Source organism: Rhinolophus sinicus, linkage group LG03 (genome assembly GCF_036562045.2).
Source record: "Rhinolophus sinicus isolate RSC01 linkage group LG03, ASM3656204v1, whole genome shotgun sequence".
Classification (NCBI taxonomy): domain Eukaryota; kingdom Metazoa; phylum Chordata; class Mammalia; order Chiroptera; family Rhinolophidae; genus Rhinolophus; species Rhinolophus sinicus.
Genome location: NC_133753.1, coordinates 183,495,786 through 183,516,961, shown reverse-complemented (window position 1 = coordinate 183,516,961; position 21,176 = coordinate 183,495,786). Strand labels below are relative to the sequence as shown.

The following is a 21,176-nucleotide window of genomic DNA, read 5'->3' as shown; positions in this document are numbered from 1 at the left end:
GAAAACTCAAGAAACATTTGCTTTTAACTAAAAAGCTCTCAGAAGTAACTTATGACTGTGTTGTCCAGGGAACCACTCTCCAAAAGTCACAAGATTGATGCTTTTTAGTAATTGAAAGTGCACATAGTTTCTGGGAAACTTTCCAATTAAATAAATGCGCAACACAGTGGCAATTTTCCAAATGGCAGACATCAATTTCATGTTCTGTCTAGGAATCAAAATAATTCAAGAAAAGATTATTGATATTATCAGGTATTTGATCAGATAACTTTGTGGTTTGTAGTAGACAGGTATGATGTTTAGTGTCTACTCATTCAACAATTTTAATTGAGAAATATTTGTTTACTCTCATAGGAATCAGGTACTTCTAAAAGTAAATGAACTATTCCATTTTAGTGCTACGGAAGATTTCAAACACTACGGAAATTCACAGGGCAGCCCCTAAATCAGCCCACAGAAATGAGTGAGGGTTTCCTGAAGCATATAATATCTAACCTACTCAATAGAGAATGAGAAGTCGTTTAAACCTGGGGAATTTTTTGCATTTTACAATTTTCACATCTCATGAAGAACACTGGGCAGATATAGAATATAGATTTGCAGAAGAGAAAGGTACAAGATAAGATGTGACTAATTAATACCAGTTCTACTACCCTAATCAGTTAGACATGCAAAAAAGTTGCTAGTACAGTGAGATTATAATTTTTATAATGCTCAGTTTTGGAATATGAATCACAGCAGGATTTTTACCTTCATTTACAGGACAGAGAATAGAAATTAAATCTTGTAATTGGGCCATATACTATGGTAGTTCCTATTGGATCAGAAAATTGAACATGGTGGCAAGGAATCAAAGAGATGAGGGCTGGAAGTTGGACTGTGGTTTTAAGAATCTGAAATTAAGATTTCTACCTTGTCATAATTAAGAGCAACACATTAGATCCATGAATTTATAATTTTTGGTTTTAAGAAACCCAACTTATAATAAATTTTTCTTGAACCATGAGAACTTACATAAAAGAAAAGAACCTTTTTTTTTTCTTACAGAGGGAAACAACTGCTCACTAAAACTAGAAAAAAGGGCCAAGATGAACCATGTCTGTGGGCTTGACATTAGCCTATATTTAGCAAAATACTATTTAAATAAAGATGTTTGAGACAAGTAAAGAAAGTAAAGAACAAATAAAGAAACTACAACAGATATTTACTGTAAGGCAGAGGGATGAATTTCTAGACTACCTGAGATTTGGGGATTGCTCCCTCACTTAGATGAATGTGATGGGAGACCAGCGCTAACTAATGTTGGTTGATGATTTCCTAACAGGTACAGAAAGAGAGCAATGGGGCAAGTTCTTTTATTATATATAGTCTCCTGTCTATGCCCCTCTCCTTCTCTTCAAGTTTTTAAAATTTATTTTAGTTACCTCTTCTTTTGCATACTTTCCCCACCCTTACCCTGGTATTGTCTCTCTCCCTCTTTTCTTGTGTGTGAGATAGAATTTTATTTCACATTTCAACTCATTTACTGAGTAGTTATCAGACAAGTGTTAGTCCTAACAATTGTAGCTTTCTTGTTGCTCCTCCCCTTTATATTTGGGTATTAGGTACCAATACTTGGATTTATTAAACATTTAATTGAACAAAATCAGTTGTTTATGTTACTGAGAAGTAAGATTATGGATTACTTGTCAAACAAATTTATAGCATCGACTTTGAAATAACTTTTATATTGATTTGACTTAGTGATATTTTATTATGTGAGACATTATGTTTTCGTTAAACACAGAAAAAATGTCAGATTATTGTGGCTTTAGTTCCTCAGTAACACCTGTTCTTTAGTGTGAAACATTTGTGCCACAAATCTTTAAGAAGAATTTTATGTTAATACTGACCTTTCCTTTCCTTGAGGAAAACCTATTAAAAATTCACAACATGCTGTGTTCCTTGTAAATTCAGAAGCAGATAAGGACATGGCAAGACACATGACAATTAATAAAAACAGAACAACTGGTACTGTGCTGCACATTTAAAAGTCATTTTCCTATTATTTAAGTTCCTAATTTAGATGTGGTTAATTATAACTCACTTGCTTATACTGAGTAATTTAATAAGCAAAACTAAACAATACACTGAATTTAAAGAAATATATTAACTGTGAATTAAGTAATGAAAGTCTGGTAATTTGAAATGTGGCAGGTTTCTGACTATTTTATAACGTTTTATATAAAAATTAATCTTAAGATACTTGTCTAAAGCAAAGTTTATAAGCTAAAAGGGATCCTGTGGATTATCTAGTTTACGGTCCCCCTTTTGTTTTTAAGAGCAAGAAACTGAGATTTAATCAAATTTTTATCACACAGAAGTTAAAGTAATATACTTCTGGATAGGTACTGAAGTATAACCACCTCTGAATATCAGCTCATTTTTATTTTTCAGTTCCTCACTTTATGTGAGGAATTATTACAATCTATGAGGTACAAGGAATTTATGTAATTTGTTACTAAAAGGATAACCAATAAAAGAGTTCACCTTACATTTTCACCCTTGGCTAGAAGAAAAATGAAGATCAAGTTTTAAAGAAATGAAAAACTACATCTGCCAATAAAAGTCTGATTACTAGTTCAGAGGAATTTATAGTGCTGTGTGAGTTCTTAGAATACTGATGCCTTTGGATATTGGTAATTGTTGGTATGTGTTTATATTTCAAAAACTGGGAAAAGGCTGTGGAGAAAATTAGAATTATGTTTGTAGGAATTATATTAGAATTATATTTGTAATGGTTAGACTAGTTGAAGGATGAATTTTGATGAATGATTCACAAGGACTACAAAACACTCTCTCTCTGAGTTTAACAATTTCTCATTTTTGTGGGTGTATGTTCATTAACTTTAAAACATCAGAAATTGTTGAATAGATTTTCTAATGCACAGTGATAATTTTATACCTGCTGTTCTTCCAAACAGCCAATATATTCTATATTTGTTTTAAAAAAATCCAGATTGTAGCAAATATGCTATGCTATTCTGGTAACATCATCATTAGCATTTTACTCTAATTGCTCTAGTGAGTAACATAATCTCAAATGGAAAATAAGGCATTGAGTCAAATAACTTTAAATTTGCATCCAATAAAAATAAAAAAAGAACGAAAGAAAAAGAAAAGTACTAGCAAAAATGGCCCAGCATCAGAAAGCAGCTAAGGCATGTTAAAGCAAGTAAGCACAATCTGGTCAGAGATAAATAAGTAGTTACTCATTTTGTTGAGACTGGGAAAAAAGGGAAGAGGGGTGACAAATCTTGAATTGAAATGTATGACGCTTACAGAGAAGAATGGGCATTATTTTAACATTAATAATATAGAAAAATATACACCAAATGTTATGAATCTGAAAGAAAACATTTTTACTTCAAAAATAGAAATAGGGAGGAAAATTAAGCTTAACAATGAAATGGATTATAAAACAATTATGATAGTTTTAAAATCGCCCATATGTGGTTTGGATTGAGCATCTAGGATTAATCGATAGATGGACAATAATGTCTGTATAGCTAAGAGCCTGGCAAAAATCAATCAATCAATCAATGGTTTATTTTCCACATTTGAGAGGTTCTCTAGAGATCTCTTGTAAGACCACCTAGAAAGAGGAATTCCCAGTTCTTGAATTCAGATGCCACTGGACTAAAGAACTGGAAATTTCTCTTTCTAGGTGGTCTTACAAGAGTGCAGCCAGTTGAAAATTGGTTTTATGCTTATGGGCCACCCTAACTGATGAGTTCAATCTGGGATCATCCTGAAGTTTTGGAGGCACCCTTTGAAGCCATTAGGAATTACTCAAGAACCTACAACAGGTCATATTTCTTTACAGAGAATGCTCTAAAATTCAAGAAGTCATCTCCTGCTAGAATTGCTGTTGACTCACATCTTAAAGTGTCTCAACTAGGGTACATTTCTTTACTAGGACTGTGAAGATAACCAAGATTATATTTATTTAAGTTTTTCATAAATATACCTTCATAGGGCATTATCTGCTTCAAGACCTTAAATTGTATGTATAATACAGAGTAGACATGTTACTTCTAATGATTAGTTTATCCTTTTTATAGAGAGTTATTGGAGAAATAGTTTAGAGAAGGTTCATATATTTCTAGAAGCCTGACATTTTCTTTCATAAAATCACTAAATTATACAAAGTATTTCCTTATGGTGTGAAAATGACATTTTATACTTGATTTTTCCCCATCACTTGAAGTCATCTTCTTAATCACCTTGGATTTAAAATAAAAGAATATATGTAAATACATGTCTAAAATGTTGTTAGGTAAATACAAAAAAATTTAAAACCAAGAAATTCACTTTTGATTAATAAGGTGAAAAGAAATTAGTACGGAAAAAAATAAATAAACGCATGATCATCTCTCTTCTCAGGGCTACAGAGGTAGTTGAGAATCTTTTCTCCTGCCTTTTCACCAAGAAAAGTGTGACAGAAAATGTGAAAGGGAAGAGAGAGCTAGGGACAGGTATTCACTGAAGGAGTATATTTAAATAAGTATTTCTTGAACTGGATTGAACTAAACTAAATTGAAGTAAGTGATGAGAATTCTATGTGTGGTATTTCAGGTCTTAGCCGAGGTATTTAAGGTCTTAGCCGTTTCAGAGATTTTGCTGGAGAGGCAGTATTTGAAGCTGTTGGGTTTCTAAGCCTTGTAAAGATGCTTTTATCTTGAAAGCTGTAGTGACAAGTACATAATTGAATGCCCAAAGGAGAAGGACCAGGCAGTCAGCTGCCTGCTGTCTTCAGGGTTATGGTCAAGGAGGGAAAAAAAATTAAAAGTGGTTTGGATCTTTACATTTATTGCATGTTTTGAGGCACTGACTGAAATAAGAATCTAAAAACGGGCTATGAACAATATCCTAGAAAAAAATTGTGTGTGTGTTTAAAATATACAATGTTACATGTAGTATCAAGGAGTATAAATATCCTCTGAAATATAACCATAGACCATTAAAAAAAAAAAAAAAAAAATCTATGGCGACTCTCTGTTCTTCCAAGGGGAAAAAAAAAAGAAAATTGAGAAATCAAGAAAATATCCTCCTTAGGAAAGGGAATTTCTCATTTGGCTGACAGACATTCATATCTTCATCAAATTAGGAAACATGGAAACATAAGTCCCCAAACTTATCAGATAATGTCATGCTCCTATAACTTGTCTCTTTCCCTGCTATCTTGATTTATCCACCCTGCAAATTTTTACTCATCTATAAAGATCCTATTTATGACTTATATCCCAGATTAAGCACTTTTTCAATTCCTTTGCATGACAGATTGACCTCTGTGTTCTTTGTTCTCCAATTCTTATTTGTGTGTGTGTGTGTGTGTGTGCATTTGAATGGAATATATGTATATTATATATATATAAAATTATATATATATAATTTTATAATGCCTATATGAATTTTGAACTATTATTTTTATAAGTCTTTATGGAACTACAATTTATTGATTATGAAGATAAGAACCAAGTTTTCTATTCTTTTGGGCTCTTAACATTTCACAGTACGTAACAGAATATGTATTGTAAAAAGAAATGAACATCAGAATCCAATGCCACAGATAGGAGAAATAAAGAATTTAATTTGGGAGACTTCTTTGGAAAGCCTGAACATTCTGAATGGGATGAAATGGAATTAAAGGTCCATAATGAAAAGGGGCGAGCAGTGAGTGATTCCATGGTAAGTATAAATATACATAAAGAAAATCATTCCTCATATTGAAAAAGATTGGGGCTGGAAGTTAGATAGAAATTCCAGTAACTATGAGATTGGATACAGTTGAATAGGATATATTCATGAATTACCAGGGGACAAATTTAAATTTTTCAATGAATAGCCAAGGGTAGAAATGTAAATCCTAATTTGTCTCTGAAATGGTATGATATGTCATTATAGACATCTGTAATTTATCTCAGAGTAGGATAAGATAGTTAGGTAATAACAGCAGAATAACATTCCAACTGAAAACATATAGAGCAGCCAGATAGATCACCAAAAAATCACATTGCCAAGGCCACATGGCTGTGTAAACAATTGAACAGACGACAACCTGGGAGGAGAGACTTGTACAAAGGTGAACTGGGATTTGCAGTTGCCTTTTCTCCAGGGGAATTTGCCATTTCTGGGCCTTGGCTTGGAGGTAAGGATCTGTGATTGTCCCAAAAGGGTACTTTTGGCATAAAATAGAAAAAAGATTTGGAGTTCACATGGTACTGGAGTGAAAATATTGGAGAAGGGAAGGTCCTCAAAAGCACTACCAGTCTTTCCATAAAACATTTGTTGAATTATGAGTCTGTCGATGGTTAAATTCATAGCTCTCTATGCTTTTATTTATCTTACTTAAAAAAATTCTATCACAAACTCTTGCATAACTGCCTAAATTTCTTCTTGAGCTGTTGAGGCTAAATGGGTTTCATCTTTCTGAAAACAATCTCCCAGAGCCTTCTGACATGTCCCAAAAGAGACTGAGAGTCAAAGTTTGTTTACAGCTGCTGGCCTCTGATAGCCACCAGAATCCTTTGCCTCTCCAATTTCCAGTAAGTTTTCCTTTTGTGTTTGTTACTATTTGATTTTGATATGCTAACCAAATACTGGATGTATAACTATTCTCTTCTTGGACAAAGAAGTTAAGACTGGTTATTGTTTTTCTTGAGGATATGGAACACACTCCATCATCTTCTTATAAATATTGCTGTTAAGAAATCTGTAGTTTTTTCGGATGTCTGATCTTTGTATATGGATTTATTTTTCTCTAGAAGCCTGTAGAATATTTTGTTTGCCTAGATTTTTTAAAGTTGTATTATATTGTTCCTTGGTGTCTATATACTTTTTACATAATTGCAGGGTACTCACCAGTCCCTTTATTCTGCAATTTTGTGCCATTGTGTTCTGGGACATTCTAATGAATTTTTCATTGATATCCCCTGTCCTCGATTTTATCTTGTTCTGGAACTCCTATTATTCAGATACTGTTCCTTATTGCTTATTCCTTTAATTTCATTGTCCCTTATCTCAGATTTTCCATCTCTTTGTCTCTTGCTTTAATTTCTAGGTTACGTTTCTAATGTTATTCTCCATGTCATCTATTGAGATTTTTGTATTCTGCATATTTTTGAATTTCAAAGACATTCTTTCTCTGTGGATTCATTTTATAAAAATTATATATATCTAGCCGATAGCATTTTCCACAGGTGGCTGCAACAATATTTCCACCCTGCATCCGCTTATGATAACTTCTCACCCCCTAATCCAGAGGAAGAGCTCAATACCCCTTCCATTGAATTCCCATCAAGAGGTGGAGTTCAATTCCCTTTCCCTTGAATCTCTTGTAATGGCAGAATGTAGCTAAAGTGATACTGCATGATTTTCAAGGATGGATCAGAAAAAGTGAGGAGACTTCTGCTTGGGAGGCTGAAGTACTTAGATTATAGCCCTCAGCTACTACATAAGGAGTCCAGCTGTTCTGAAGCTATCAGGAATCCCATCTAGGCATGGACAAACCATATGGAGAAGGAGGGAGAGACTGGGGGCGGGGGCGGGGGCGGGGGGAGATAGACAGATAGAGGGGGGAGAGAGAGAGAGAGAGAGAGAGAGAGAGAGAGAGAGAGAGAGAAACCAGGAAAATAGTAAAATTACTGTTTAGTGGTAACTCGTGAAATTTATTATGTTTGGCAGCAATAGCTAACCAGAAGAGCTATCTATTTTATTTTTTTGAGGGTAACACATGCAAATTAATATTGCATTATATATTAACATATATTTATCTTGCATACTTGTAGAAGTTGATTTTTTAATTTTTTTATCTACATATTCTCTAATTCCTTCAAATTGCTTTTTCTTTTTTTTTCTCTGACTTATAATAACACACTTCTTCAAATATCTTGATTGATGATTTAATGAGAGATATACTGCCATGTTCCAAATAATATTTTCCTCAGAAAAAAATTAAAAATTATTCCATTTTCTTCTAATACCCAATTTTATTGTGGAAAATGTCTAGTCAGAGTCTGATTTTCATTTGATTATAGTTAAAAAAGAAGGATATTTTGGGTACATTTAGACTGAAGATCTTGTTTTTGTGGTTTTAAAATTTGTGAAAATAATCTTGATGTCTTTTCTCAGCTTTGGAAAAAATATATGTTGTTTAATATTTGATGATTTCTGCATTTTCTGTTCTGATTTTTATTCTCTCTGTGTCTCTTCTTCTCTTTCCTCTTCTTTTCTTCCTTTTTTTCGGTTTTCTATTAGAAGCTAATTGGAACTTCTGGATTTCTCTTTGACTGTTTTACCCATATCAGCCCCTTTTAAAATTTCCTTTGATTATGTATCATTTGAAACAATTTTTTTCCAAATGATTCTTTTTATAAAAATGTCCTACATTTTCCCATTCCCTTAGAAGATAGGATTTAATTATTCTAAAGTTCTTTACTCTTCTGTGACTTATTTCTTGTTCCCCCAGAGACTGATGCTCTATTTATTAAATGAGGTTCTTCTTTTTGTGTGCCATGGGATTTTCTAAAGTATTAGCGACATTGTGTTATTCTTTTACATTGGTGTAAAAAGGTTCATTACAGGCTTCATGACTTTGCTTTTCCCTTGCAAGCCTGACCATTAAGTGAGCATTTGGACTACACACAGCCCAAACAGGATCGTGAAGCACCAAACAGTCCCTAAGCAGTGCATAGTGGCAGCTGCTGGTTGGCTTGTCACACTTCCATAGATTTGGCCACTAAAGATACAATGGATCAAAATAGATTAGCCAGTTCATTATTATAGGCAGAGCAGGCAGCCCAAGCTTCATGATTGCATCCGATTCCCTTGGTCCCCAAGTCTCAAGGGGTGATGCAGCAGCACAGACCCACTGTGGATGTGGTCAGTGTGGTATCACAGCTAAGAGACACAGAGTCCAAGAAACACCAATGGGAATTTCTAGCATTAACTTTACTTCTCTGGAAGGTAAGCAAATCTTCATGGGGTTCCTACTATCCTGGAATATTGCTGAGTAGTGAGCTGTTTTCTATTTGTTTCATTTGGAATGTAAATTAATCTAAGCAAATTGAGCTGTTAATACATAGAAGGGAAGAAATATGAGAGATTTATGAGAAACTGTCTTCCAACAAGGATAGATCATATCTATAGGGTTCAAGAACTTCAAAATAAACTGTGCAAATGGGAAACATGAAGGTAATGAGGTCCCATCTTCACTATAACACACAGATATTGGTATTAGTAATAGCCAATTTGAAAGCCATACTCACTTCTAGGAATATTTGATTGAATGTTTTGCTTATGCTATTAAGTAGAGGAGGGGGGGTGGGGAGTTAAGTAGGAAAAGCTAATCAATACAACTGATTGCTGAGAAGGAAGTAAACTAAATAACCAATGAGTCCAAACTAAAGTTGAAAATAATACTCTCCCCCCATCTCAGCTTTCTCCTACACTACTCTCATTAAGTCTACCTCTGTTCCTGCGGCTGGTAGGGCTATCACAGTGACCCACTCCATTTTCAGTTGCCCATAAATTCTTCAAAATTTGTTGTTCATCTGAAGCCTCATCAGTTTGTTCCCTGTGCTTCTAATCTATACATCTCATTTCACTTTCTTCTTTTTCAGGTGGGAAAGGAAATAACCAAGAGTTATTAGGCTACCATGTTGAAGGAAACTGACCTTAAAAAAAGAAAGAAAGATGCAATTGTACTAAACCAAACTGAAATTGTAACTGTAATTGTTCTACAAATAATTGTTTAATTTACATTATTAAAGGAAATATAGCTGGAGATTGGGTTAATTTTTATTTTTTGTTTAGAACCTCCAAATTGCAAAGATATTTAAAATCCATAGAACGTAATTATTTTCTATGATTAACTCAACAGGCCTTATTTATAAAGTTTATTTGAAAATCACTAAGTCTAAGATCCATCCTTACTGAAAAAAATCTGGTAAAGGTCCCTTTACCACTAATGACTAAACAAAAATTTTAAACTAACTTTTAAATAGTAATTGCTTGGTTGATTTTTTTTTTTAATGACTATAAAATTGAAAAAAAAAGATTTAAAATATTTAAAAATATTTAATACATCTTCATCAAAATATTTTAGAAATACATCTTTATTAAGAGAGAATAATGTATAATAGTATGTGTATGACAGCCTATAATAGAGGAAATTAATTGTGTATAACTGCTTTTTGGTAATACACATTGATAATTATTGCACATTTGTTTTCTAGAGTTATTCACAAAAGTATATTTATATATACTCATATACTTGAAATTATTTAAAGCCAAGTGGATAAATTTTAATCTCAAGATTTTTTGTGTTTTTTTTCTTTAAATATCATAACGATAAACTAAATTTGAAGATATTCTTTTTTTCAAGTTTGCTTAGACAACCTCACTCCCTTTGCTTAAATTCTATAAAAACTGTGGATGTGCATATGTGGTGGCGATGTGGGAGGGTGGGTAGATGGCTTTCTGATGTTCATACTACTGGTATATTCTATAATTTGAAAACAAATAAAAGCATTCCTTTTTTTTTCTGTATTTACTTTTTACACTTCAATTTATATGCTTTCTACTTACCATTGATATCTTCTTGACAATTTTTTAAGCTGAAATTTTCTGGGTGTTTTTGCATTACTTGTAATTTCACTTTGTTGCTATCTATGAATGTTAACACTTTTTTCTCCTACTTTAATATTCTTAAATAATAGTTCTTATTTCCCTTTGTCATTTTCAATTTATATCCATTCTGTATTTAGTAAAATAGAATCAATTGGTGATTAAAAAAGGTTCAAAATATTTCCATATAATTTCATTTATGATCCTCTACACAGAAAAATAAAGACAACACACCACTGAAATTCAATACTTAATTTCATTTTTCAGCTGTTATTTGCTTGCATTCTGTAGTCATTAATCAGGGGAAAAGAAAATGAGTGAGATGAATTTCCATTCAGTTGAAAAAAAAGCCTGAATTTGCCAATAAATATCTCTGTCTATGAGAACAAATAAGTACTTCAGTTTCTATAGCCTCTGATGACATTCCAACTAAACCCTCTCTGGTGAATTTAATAATTAGTTAAAATTTGATATAGTCTCTAAATAAAGTAAGATGAAGGGAATGGACCGAAGATACAAATGATGCATATCAGTTTTCTCAACAAAAAATTGAGTTTGTTTTTAATTCCTTTTAGAAATCAATACAGAAATTTTATATTTTGCTTAAAATTTGCAATCACACCCAAAATTCAAGTTTTTTTTAAAAAAAGACACGAAGTATGATAATCAAATACTTTTGAGCCTATTATAATTTTATGTGCTATTTAGCAAAATAAGCATAGGAAAAAGAAAAAGACAGTATATTTTTTAAACACAGAGTAATAAAATTAATATATTATAAACCAAAGTTCATATAAATGTTGAAAATCATTAAGACTTTCAGCAAATAATGTCGAGAAACATTTATGTTTTTTGGTCAAAGTTCTGTAACTACAGCTGGTTAATATAAAGCTATATTTTATTGTTTCAGAATATTTGGCTTTACAGAATTTACATAATTAAATGTGTTTAGCATTTCATTATTATAAGCTATGATCAGGATTCCGAATTTTCCAGAACGTTCAGAATATCAATTATTTTTCTAAACTATTATTTATATTTAGCAAGCAATGATATCATGACAAAATAATTATAATAAATTGAGTAAAGTTATAAAAATCTATTTAAATGGAAGTTTTAGAAATCATAATTAGCGTGAAAGGCTAATTTAGAATACTATATTTTTATCTTAGATGACCACACTTTATATGGAAAACTCTATTCAATCCCCAAACAAAGTATATATACTTAAAAAGATATTAAAATTCAAGACCTTTCTCAGGGTATGCTTTTGAGATTGAACAACAACAAAAAAAGGAATCAAGACATGAAGATGTCAGAATGAAAAAATTGAAAAAAGAAAGAGGGACAGAGAATAAAAAAAATCAAAGACTACTGACAGAAAATATATCCAGATTATTAAAATCTATATCAGTTTGATTCAACACTTGTAAACATGTACACTGTTAGAATCAGCACATTCAATAATGGGACATTGTTTTTACCCTGCTGTGACCTGCCAATAGAAATTTAACATATTAGTTATTGAAATATTTTACAATTATGTGTTTTCAAATCCAGTATATATTTTCATGAGCCTAGTCCTATCTCGGCAGTCTTATTTTGCTATTTTTTCTAGTGACTTTTTTTAATCTATTGTTTTAAAAGCAAACATTTTGCCTAGGGTGGCATGGTTGGGGGTGGGAGTTGGGGGGGGTCTGCCTAGCATGAATTATTTGTTTTAACTGGTCTGTTTACTAGGACAATTCTTCTCATAAAAACATACATTTGTTTTTCTATTTTGTTTTATTAGTGCACACAAATAAGCATGTTGTCAGGAAGTAGTTTTCAAAATTATTTTCCCTTGTTTCATAGGAATAAATAGGTAAAGAAAATAGTCTGTGATCATTTATTCTTTAGGCAAATCATCCTACAAACCTGCTTTAGCTAAGTTGTATATCACAGCCAATTTTAGTAATGAATAGTCATCTGCTGAAATTTATTAGTTGTCTGTAATGTTTTTTGGCAATTAATTTTTGTTCACAAATGTATGTCTGGGCATGTAAATTAAACATTCTTAATAAATTGTCTTCCTTTTTTTTTTTTAACCCAAAGAATGCATAGCTACAATATGCATAAAGTGACTCTAGATCAATGTCCAAACAACACTTCCTTCAGATATTTCACTATTGGACTGATTCACCCTGCAATACTTTATCCTAAACAACATGTTTATTGGCAGGAAAAACTTAGTTTTTGGCTGAATGAAAACATATCCTGGGCAGGAAGGAGAAAAACAGTAAAATCATTTTACAGTATATTTATGTGTCAAATCATTACACCTTAGACTTACACCATCTTATAGGTCAATTATATGACAAAAGCTGGAAAAAATGTTTTTTAAATGGATGCCATCTGACAATAAAACAGGCTAAAACAGTAATTGATGAGATTTGAAGAAGAAAAAGCGGACTGCAAAATGATACTTTGAGAACAAAGTCCAAATTTCATCAGAATGTAACATAACAGTACAGTCTAGTTTAAAATTACCATGCAAAAAATGGAGAACAAAATTTTTCATTTGGAAGTCTTTAACTGATTAAAATGGAAAAACAATCAGTTTCTTTATTTTATAGACCAGATTTCACTTGCTTTTGGCTGGAGAACAAATTAAATGTATAGATACATACTTTCCACGTTTTAAAGCATGGCTTTTAAATTTTTTGATTACTTTTGTATGATTGCTCTTAAATTACTTACTAGTTTTCATTATTTTGTCTCCAAATTTGTGAATATCTGACTAATTTATTTTGTCTGTATCTTAACAATTGGACCGCTTTACTTAGATAATCCATGATCCTAGCTGCTCAATTAAAAGCAAGACTTTCTTCCTTTCTGCTGATCACATTAAAATAAGGTAATTATATTTCACTGGAAATATTTCCAATTCTGTGTTATGTGTGTGTGTGTGTGTGTGTGTGTGTGTGTGTGAATATCCTACACATTTCCTTTGGCTTGTCATGTTTCTAGCATAATAAACAGGTCAGTAGGAAGACGTGTTGAGAAAGCCATCCAACCACCAACACAGCATATGGCCTGTAATTATTACTGATGCTGCCACTTCCCTTTCCGATATTTGCTTTAGATTCCTCTCTACATTTATATAATTAAAACTGCATTTAATTCAAGATGATTTTTTGTTAGAAGCTATTGTGTTTCTTCATTGACATGTACCCTAAATAGTAATAATGCTGTGTATTTAGAGAGGGCCTGATAGATTTGAAAGAGTTTGTATATTCATCACCTAATTTTGATTTCCAAAATTGCAACTTGCATGAATAGATGCTATTATTTCCTTTAAAATTATGGAAATCGAGACTGAGAAATTAGGTCATGGTTTCAAAGAATTTGGCTGCTAACGCGTGCTGAAGTTGAGACTCCAGATTTCTTTCCTCTGTAAATGTATTGCTGATAGATTTATGTATTCCATAAGAACATTATCCACAAAACTAAAATGAAATAAAGAAAAGCTGAGTTTTATCAGTGATGTTTTCCATCTATTTACTAATATGCTAGTACGTTATAGTGAAATAAATCAAGTTTCCTGGTAAGATAGTACTAAATTTGAAGCCTAGCTGAATAACAATTTATTAGCTAAGTAACTAGATATAATAGCGAGCTTCTCTAAGCTTCAGGTTCCTCTTGGTAAAGTAGAAATAGCAAGCTTTTTATTGCAATAGTGCTGTATAATTTACGGCACCTACGGTGCCTAGCAATAACTGGCCCATATCATGCCCTCAATAAACGGTAACTAATACTATACTTTTATTATTTAATGTTTAAAATTGTTATGTATATTTCATTTTTAAATATAGTGCTAATATTGTGCTTGTATATATAGTAAAAATATGAATGAAACAGAATAGTTATGGAATATGAAAATAGAAAACTCAGGTAATTAACATAAAATTCATACTCTATATTACTTACTTCAGAAATACATGTTTGGTACAGATTTGCATTTGATCAAAAGGATCACAGACAGAAATGTAAAATGCAAAACTAAAAATTATTGGAAGATAGCATAGGAGGAAATCTAGAGCAAACCTTGGGTGTGTAAATGACATTAGAGATACAATGTCAGAGGGCATGATCCATGAAAGAAAAAAACTGATAAGCAGGACTTCATTAAAATCAAAACCTCCTGCTTTGCAAAAGACACTATAAAGAGAACGGAAAGATAGGCCACACAATAGAAGAAAATATTTGCGAAGACCCTGATAAAGGACTGTTATCCTAAACGTGCAAAGAATTCTTATAAATCAACGATAATAAGCAACCCGGTTTAAAAAAATAGGCTAAAGACCTGAAGCGATAACTAGCCAGAGGAAATATACGGATGGTAAATAAGCACATGAGAAGACCCTCTACACCATATGTTATCAGGGAAATGAAAATTAAAATAACAATGAATTACCACTAGACACCTGTTGAAGTTCCCCAAATTTGGAACACTGACAACACGCTTCCTGGCAAAGATGTGGAGCATTAAGAACTCTGATCCATTGCTGGTGGGAACGCAAAATGGTACAGCCACTCGGAAGACCCTTTAGAGGTTTCTTACAAAACTAATCATACTTTTATCAGACGATCCATCAATTGTGCTCCTTGGTATTTACCTGAAAGAGCTGAAAGAATTTATGTCCATACAATAACCTACACATGGATGTGTATAGGAGCTTTATTTATCTTTGCCAAAACTTGGAAGCAACTAAGACGTCCTTCAGTAGGTGAATGGATAAATAAATTGGGGCATCCAGGCAATAAAATATTATTTAGTACTAAGAAAGAAATGAATTAGGAAGCGATGAAAAGTCGTGGAATACTCTTAAAGGCATATTGATAAGGGAAAGAAGTCAATCTGAAAAGGGCTACATAATATTAGATTCTAACTATGTAACACTCTGAAAAAGACAAAAGTATTGGGAAAAGTAAAAAGATCAAGGTAGGCAGGGATTGCAGGATGTGTGTGTGTGTGGGGGGGAAGAGAGGCACAGAGATAAGTGGGCAGACCACAGAGGATTTTAGGGCAATGAAAATACTCTGTAAGATAACATAATGGTGGATACATATCATTATACCTTTGTTTGAACCCACATAATATATAGTACCAATGACAACTGTAATGTAATCATGGGCCCTGGCGATTATGATGTGTCAACATAGAGTCATCAATTCTAACAGTTGTACCACTTTGTTGAGTGATGTTGATAATGGGGAGACTATGCATATGTCAAAGTAGGGGGGATGTGGAAAATATCTGTATATTCCCCTCAATTTTACTGTAAATCTAAAAGTGCTATAAAAAAAGTCTTTAAAAAATAAACAAACAAGTAATAAATAATTCTGTGAGAAAAATTACGAAGATAAACTTTGGTGGGAAGAGGAAAAATAAAATACTATATAGATTTCTAGCAGTGTTACAGAAAGTTTACCCTAAACTTAATTTAAAGGTTAATTGATCATAAGTTTCAAGCAATCCATCAGTAGTAACCCTATTGCCTTCTTTTATCCACTTACTCCCACCCTGTGCGATCTATATTATAAAGAAGCCATGAACAATGATCATAGTAATTCATTAAAAACAAGGATTCAGGACTTCAGGGGAGGTCAGCGTCATGTTTCCGTTGCCACTATGAACCATGCACAGGAATTTTAAAAAATAAAAACAAAACAAGTGAACAAAAAAATCTGGCTCTTATGTTGACCAACTAAATCAAAATCTTTCTGAAAAGAGCTAATAAATGGCTGTTCATTTATGTGTTTTTTTTTATTTGGTGGATATACCAAATAATGAAATATATTCATTTCATTGAAATATAATAAAATGCTATTCAACAGTTAAATTCAACACTATAGATGTAGAACTAATAATTTAAATATTTAAAATACATATGGCATTAATAAGGAAAAATGAGAAAATGAATTATTTTAGCAAAATACCATTCATGTAAATTTAAAAATATACACTTACATAATGATATTCACAATTTTTATAAGGAAACATGCTCTATGTGAATTATACTTTAATAATTTATAAATATTTTCTTGAAAAGATTTAGAGAAACGTTAAATAAGTTAAGAGTTATTTTCTTTCTTTCTTATACCTATGATTGTATTTTTTGTTTCTTTTCTTTTTATTAGCCATGTCAAATAGAAATACAGAATGTAAAGAGCATGAGTCTCAAACTTAATCTCATCAACGACTCCATTTTTAGTTGTGTTGAAACCAGAAGCCCAAGAGATTAAATGATTTGCCCGTAATCATACTAATAATTAGGGCAGAACATGGGATTCAACGCATTTCATAATACACTCTTCAGAAAAATATCACAAGACTGTTAGCATTTACTGTGTTTTTATTTTTATCATTATAAACAACTTCAAAACCTTATTTCCATTTGTTCTACAAAATGTCTATGGTTAATATCATATGTCATGTAGAAAGGCAGAAAATGATTTCCTGGGAAGGTCAAAACAAGAAAAGATTTTTCTATTCTCATCATTTCTGTTTAACATAATACTGAAGATCCTAATCATTGTAATTAGTAAATAAAAACACAATCACAAGTGTACTAATTTAAAAGGAGAAATAAGCTCTTTTTAAATTTTAAAACACTTACATATAGAAAGTTGAAAGTACGGTGTAAAGAACTTTTTCTCTTAACCATTTGAGAGTAAGTCGTCACCCTGATGCACTATCACTCCTGAGTTCTTCAGCTGACATTTCCTACCAACAAGTGAATTCTTTTACGTGTCTCAAATCATCTATCAAAATCACTAATGTAACACTAATATAATATAATTCTCAAGCTTCATTTAAATTTCACCAATTTTTCCAACAATAGACTTGGTAGTGAAAGTATCCATCTCAAATATTGTGCTGCATTTAGGCATTAGTTTAGTTTTCATTTTTGCTTTTGTTTTTTAGTGTCTTTGTGGCTAGAACAGTTAATATTTTCCTAACTTGATTTGAACAATTTCAATAATTACCGAGGAGATGTTTTGTAGTATATTTGCCTTACCTGTGTATTTTCAGTTTTAGTTTTTAGTATAAGCAACTTCAAAACACTTTTTTAAAGTTAGGCTTGTTGTAAAACTAAGGAAAAAACAACAACAACAAACAAACAAACAAAATATATATATATATATATATATATATATATATATATATATATATGAAATCAAAGAGAAAAACATTAATGTAATAAATGTATTATAACCTCTATATAAAGGAATACTGGGCATGGAGATTGTATTCTTAATTCACATTACAATTCATGCAAAATGAAATAATTTTAAACAAATACCCCAATTTAAAATTGGGCAGAGGACTATAATAGACATTTCTCCAAAAAAGACATGCAAATAGCTAATTTGCCCATGAAAAGTTGCTCCACATCATCAGTCATTAAGGAAACACAAATCAAAACCACAGTGAGTTCCTTAAGATGCCTATTATCAACAAGAAAAAAACAAACAAACAAAAAAACACAAGTGTTGGCAAGGATGTGTTGAAATCGAAACCCTTTTGAACTGTTAATGGGAATGTTAAATGGTGCAGCCACTCTGGAATACAGTATGTTGGTTCCCCCCAAAATTAAATATAGAATTATTATAACAGAAATTGCATATCTGGGTATATACACAGTAGAAAGCAGGGACTCAAACATGTATTTGGGTAACAATGTTCACAGCTCCATTATTCACAATAGCCAAATAAAGCACTAACAACCAAACTGTCTATTGACGGGACTGAATAAATAAAAAATAGTATATGCATACAATAGAGCATTATATGGCCTTAAAAGGGATGGATTCCAGATACTACTGTAACATGAATGAACCTTGAAAATGTAATGTTATGGTAGATAAGCCGGACAAAAAAAGGACAAATATTGTGTGATACCACTTATATGACGTACTTAGAACAGTCAAATCCATAGAGGCAGAAAATAGAATAGTTGTTACTAGGGGCTTGGGAGAGGAGTAAAGGGAAGTTAATATTCAACAGGCACAGAGTTTCAGAAAATGCTCTGGAGATAAATGGTGGTGATGGTTGCACAATAATGTAGATGTACTTAATGCCACTGAATTGTGCATTTAAAAATGGCTAAAATGGCAAATTTTATATATTCCGTGTTTGCTCCAAAACAAGACCTAACCAGACCATCAGCTCTAATGAGTCTTCTGGAGCAAAAATTAATATAAGACCCAGTCTTATTTTAATATAATATAAGACCGGGCCTTATAATATAATAATATAATATAATATAATATAATATAATATAATATAATATAATATAAGACCCGGTCTTATATAATATAAGACCCGGTCTTATATAAGTCTTATATATACTATTATACATAATATTATATATTATATAAGTCTTATATAAGACTGGGTCTTATATTAATTTTTACTCCAAAAGACGCATTACAGCTGATGGTCCAGCTAGGACTTATTTTTGGGGACGCACGGTGTATGTGTACATATATATCCACAATAATGAAAGAAATAATTTTAGGAAGTTCATTAGCATACTAATTTTAACATAGACGATGTGTAATGTCTTTTATATATATGCTAAAATAAATGCCTCTAAAGACTCATTGAGTTATTTTGAACATGATTTCCATTGTTAAACAGATTTCCCGTAGAAACATTATTGTAATTTCTAAATTAATTTGTGCAAATTTATGTTATTTTAAATGATTCCATACTTTTATGTAATCTAAATAATTCATTTTTTTACAAAATTTTAGTAGACTTGGTAAACTTTATTTCAAACATATATATGTATGTTTTTCAAATTGTTATACTTTTATGGGGAGATACCATTGTCTGTGTATGTTTGTGGGAGTGTGTTTTCCTTGAGAATTATTTTTGTCTGAAAATGTTCCAATTTTGTGTTACATTGGGAATCCATTATTTTCTCAGATATATTAATTTGTAGGAACTTTTTGTATGATTTTAAAAATGATAAAATATTTCTATTCAATTTTGTTTGAACTGAAAACAATAAGGCTAAAATATTTATCTGTGGTGTATGCATAAATTTGCCAGCCCCTGTTTGGCCTGGAAGGACAGAATGTTGCTTCTGCTGTGAGAAATCTCCTTCATGGATTGCCTCACCAGGTCACCATTTCTGAGGGAAATCCACATCCAGAATCTGATGGAGGTGTTTCAATTCAATGAAAGAAGAGTTTGATGGAATATTGAAGCCACACAGAACCCATGAGGTGGGCTTGGGCTGTCGGGCTGCATCATTGACCAACTTTCTCTTTGTCCAATCCTAATTCTTACATCTCCCTTCCGAAACTGTTTATGCCGAGGAACTCCCTAATACATATTCTGAAGGGCTGCATCATACAACATACAAAATATATGCTATTTGCTTTTTATCTGACTACTGCAAAGAATTTCTACTAGTAAAATGCTCTCTACATCTCTATCTAATCAGATCTCAAGATTTGAAAACTGTCTCTAGAATAACTAGAAAATATCCATTTATGATACTTTTTGGCTTCACGTTTTTAATATAATGTGCTTTGGCACCATTTAAATTTTGCCAATTAGGAACAGACTGCTTTTGTGAATGCTTTGAGATAATTTTGTTTTTTCCAAAGGAAGTTATGACCTGGTTGGACTCACCATAGTGTGAGATGATGAATGTATTAGCAGTCACAGGTTTGAAGTCTTGCTGGTTTATTACCTATTTTAATAAAGATTTGTTACTGATAGCCCTTTTCAAAATTTGATCTAAAGAAAGAAAACGAAGAATGTTCATTAACTCATTCCTTCTCTTAGAAGATGCATATTCAAAATGGAATTGTATAAAGATCCAATTTAAGAGATTTTAGGGAGAATCAATCCTCCTTCACTTATTGTGGCATCTACCATAATCAGCAGTCAGATACATATACATGTATATACATGTGTATACATATATATGTATATATGTATATATATATATATGGTATTCATAATTGATATGCTTCAGTTCACTTTAATAGTGAGATTCCTGATGAACCTTGAATATCTTAAAAATATTTTTTTAAAATTATAGGAACAACTTCAACTGAATTAAGAAGTATTGATTAATGTTAAAAGCCACATGGTTCAACAGTAAGAAAACGCCTCAGAGAAAGGAATACGTGAGGACTGCTGACAGGAAAATAAATAAACTTAATCAGAAGCTAGGAAGCATTATTATTCAGGTTTTGAGTCAAGGTCAGTATAAGAACAATGAAATAATTAAGAAATTTCATGAGAACTGAAGGTAAGACACTGGCTGGAGTACAGTAGCAACATAAGAAGAGGGAGAGATTACAAAATTTACTTGATTATTTACAATTTGCCAGAAAACATGTAAGTATTCTATAAATTATCATATTCAATTCTAGCAATATCTTCATTAAAAAAATGCTGATATACAGTGGTGAGTTGTGAAATCATTAACAACCCA

The 21,176-nt window shown here is 31.8% G+C and overlaps 1 protein-coding gene across 4 annotated transcripts in view; it reads right to left on the bottom strand.

Moving 5' to 3' along the window:
• Positions 1–21,176, bottom strand: part of CDH10 (cadherin 10) — a 145,870-nt gene that overhangs the window by 54,195 nt on the left and 70,499 nt on the right. The gene's annotated exons all lie outside the window — the stretch shown is intronic.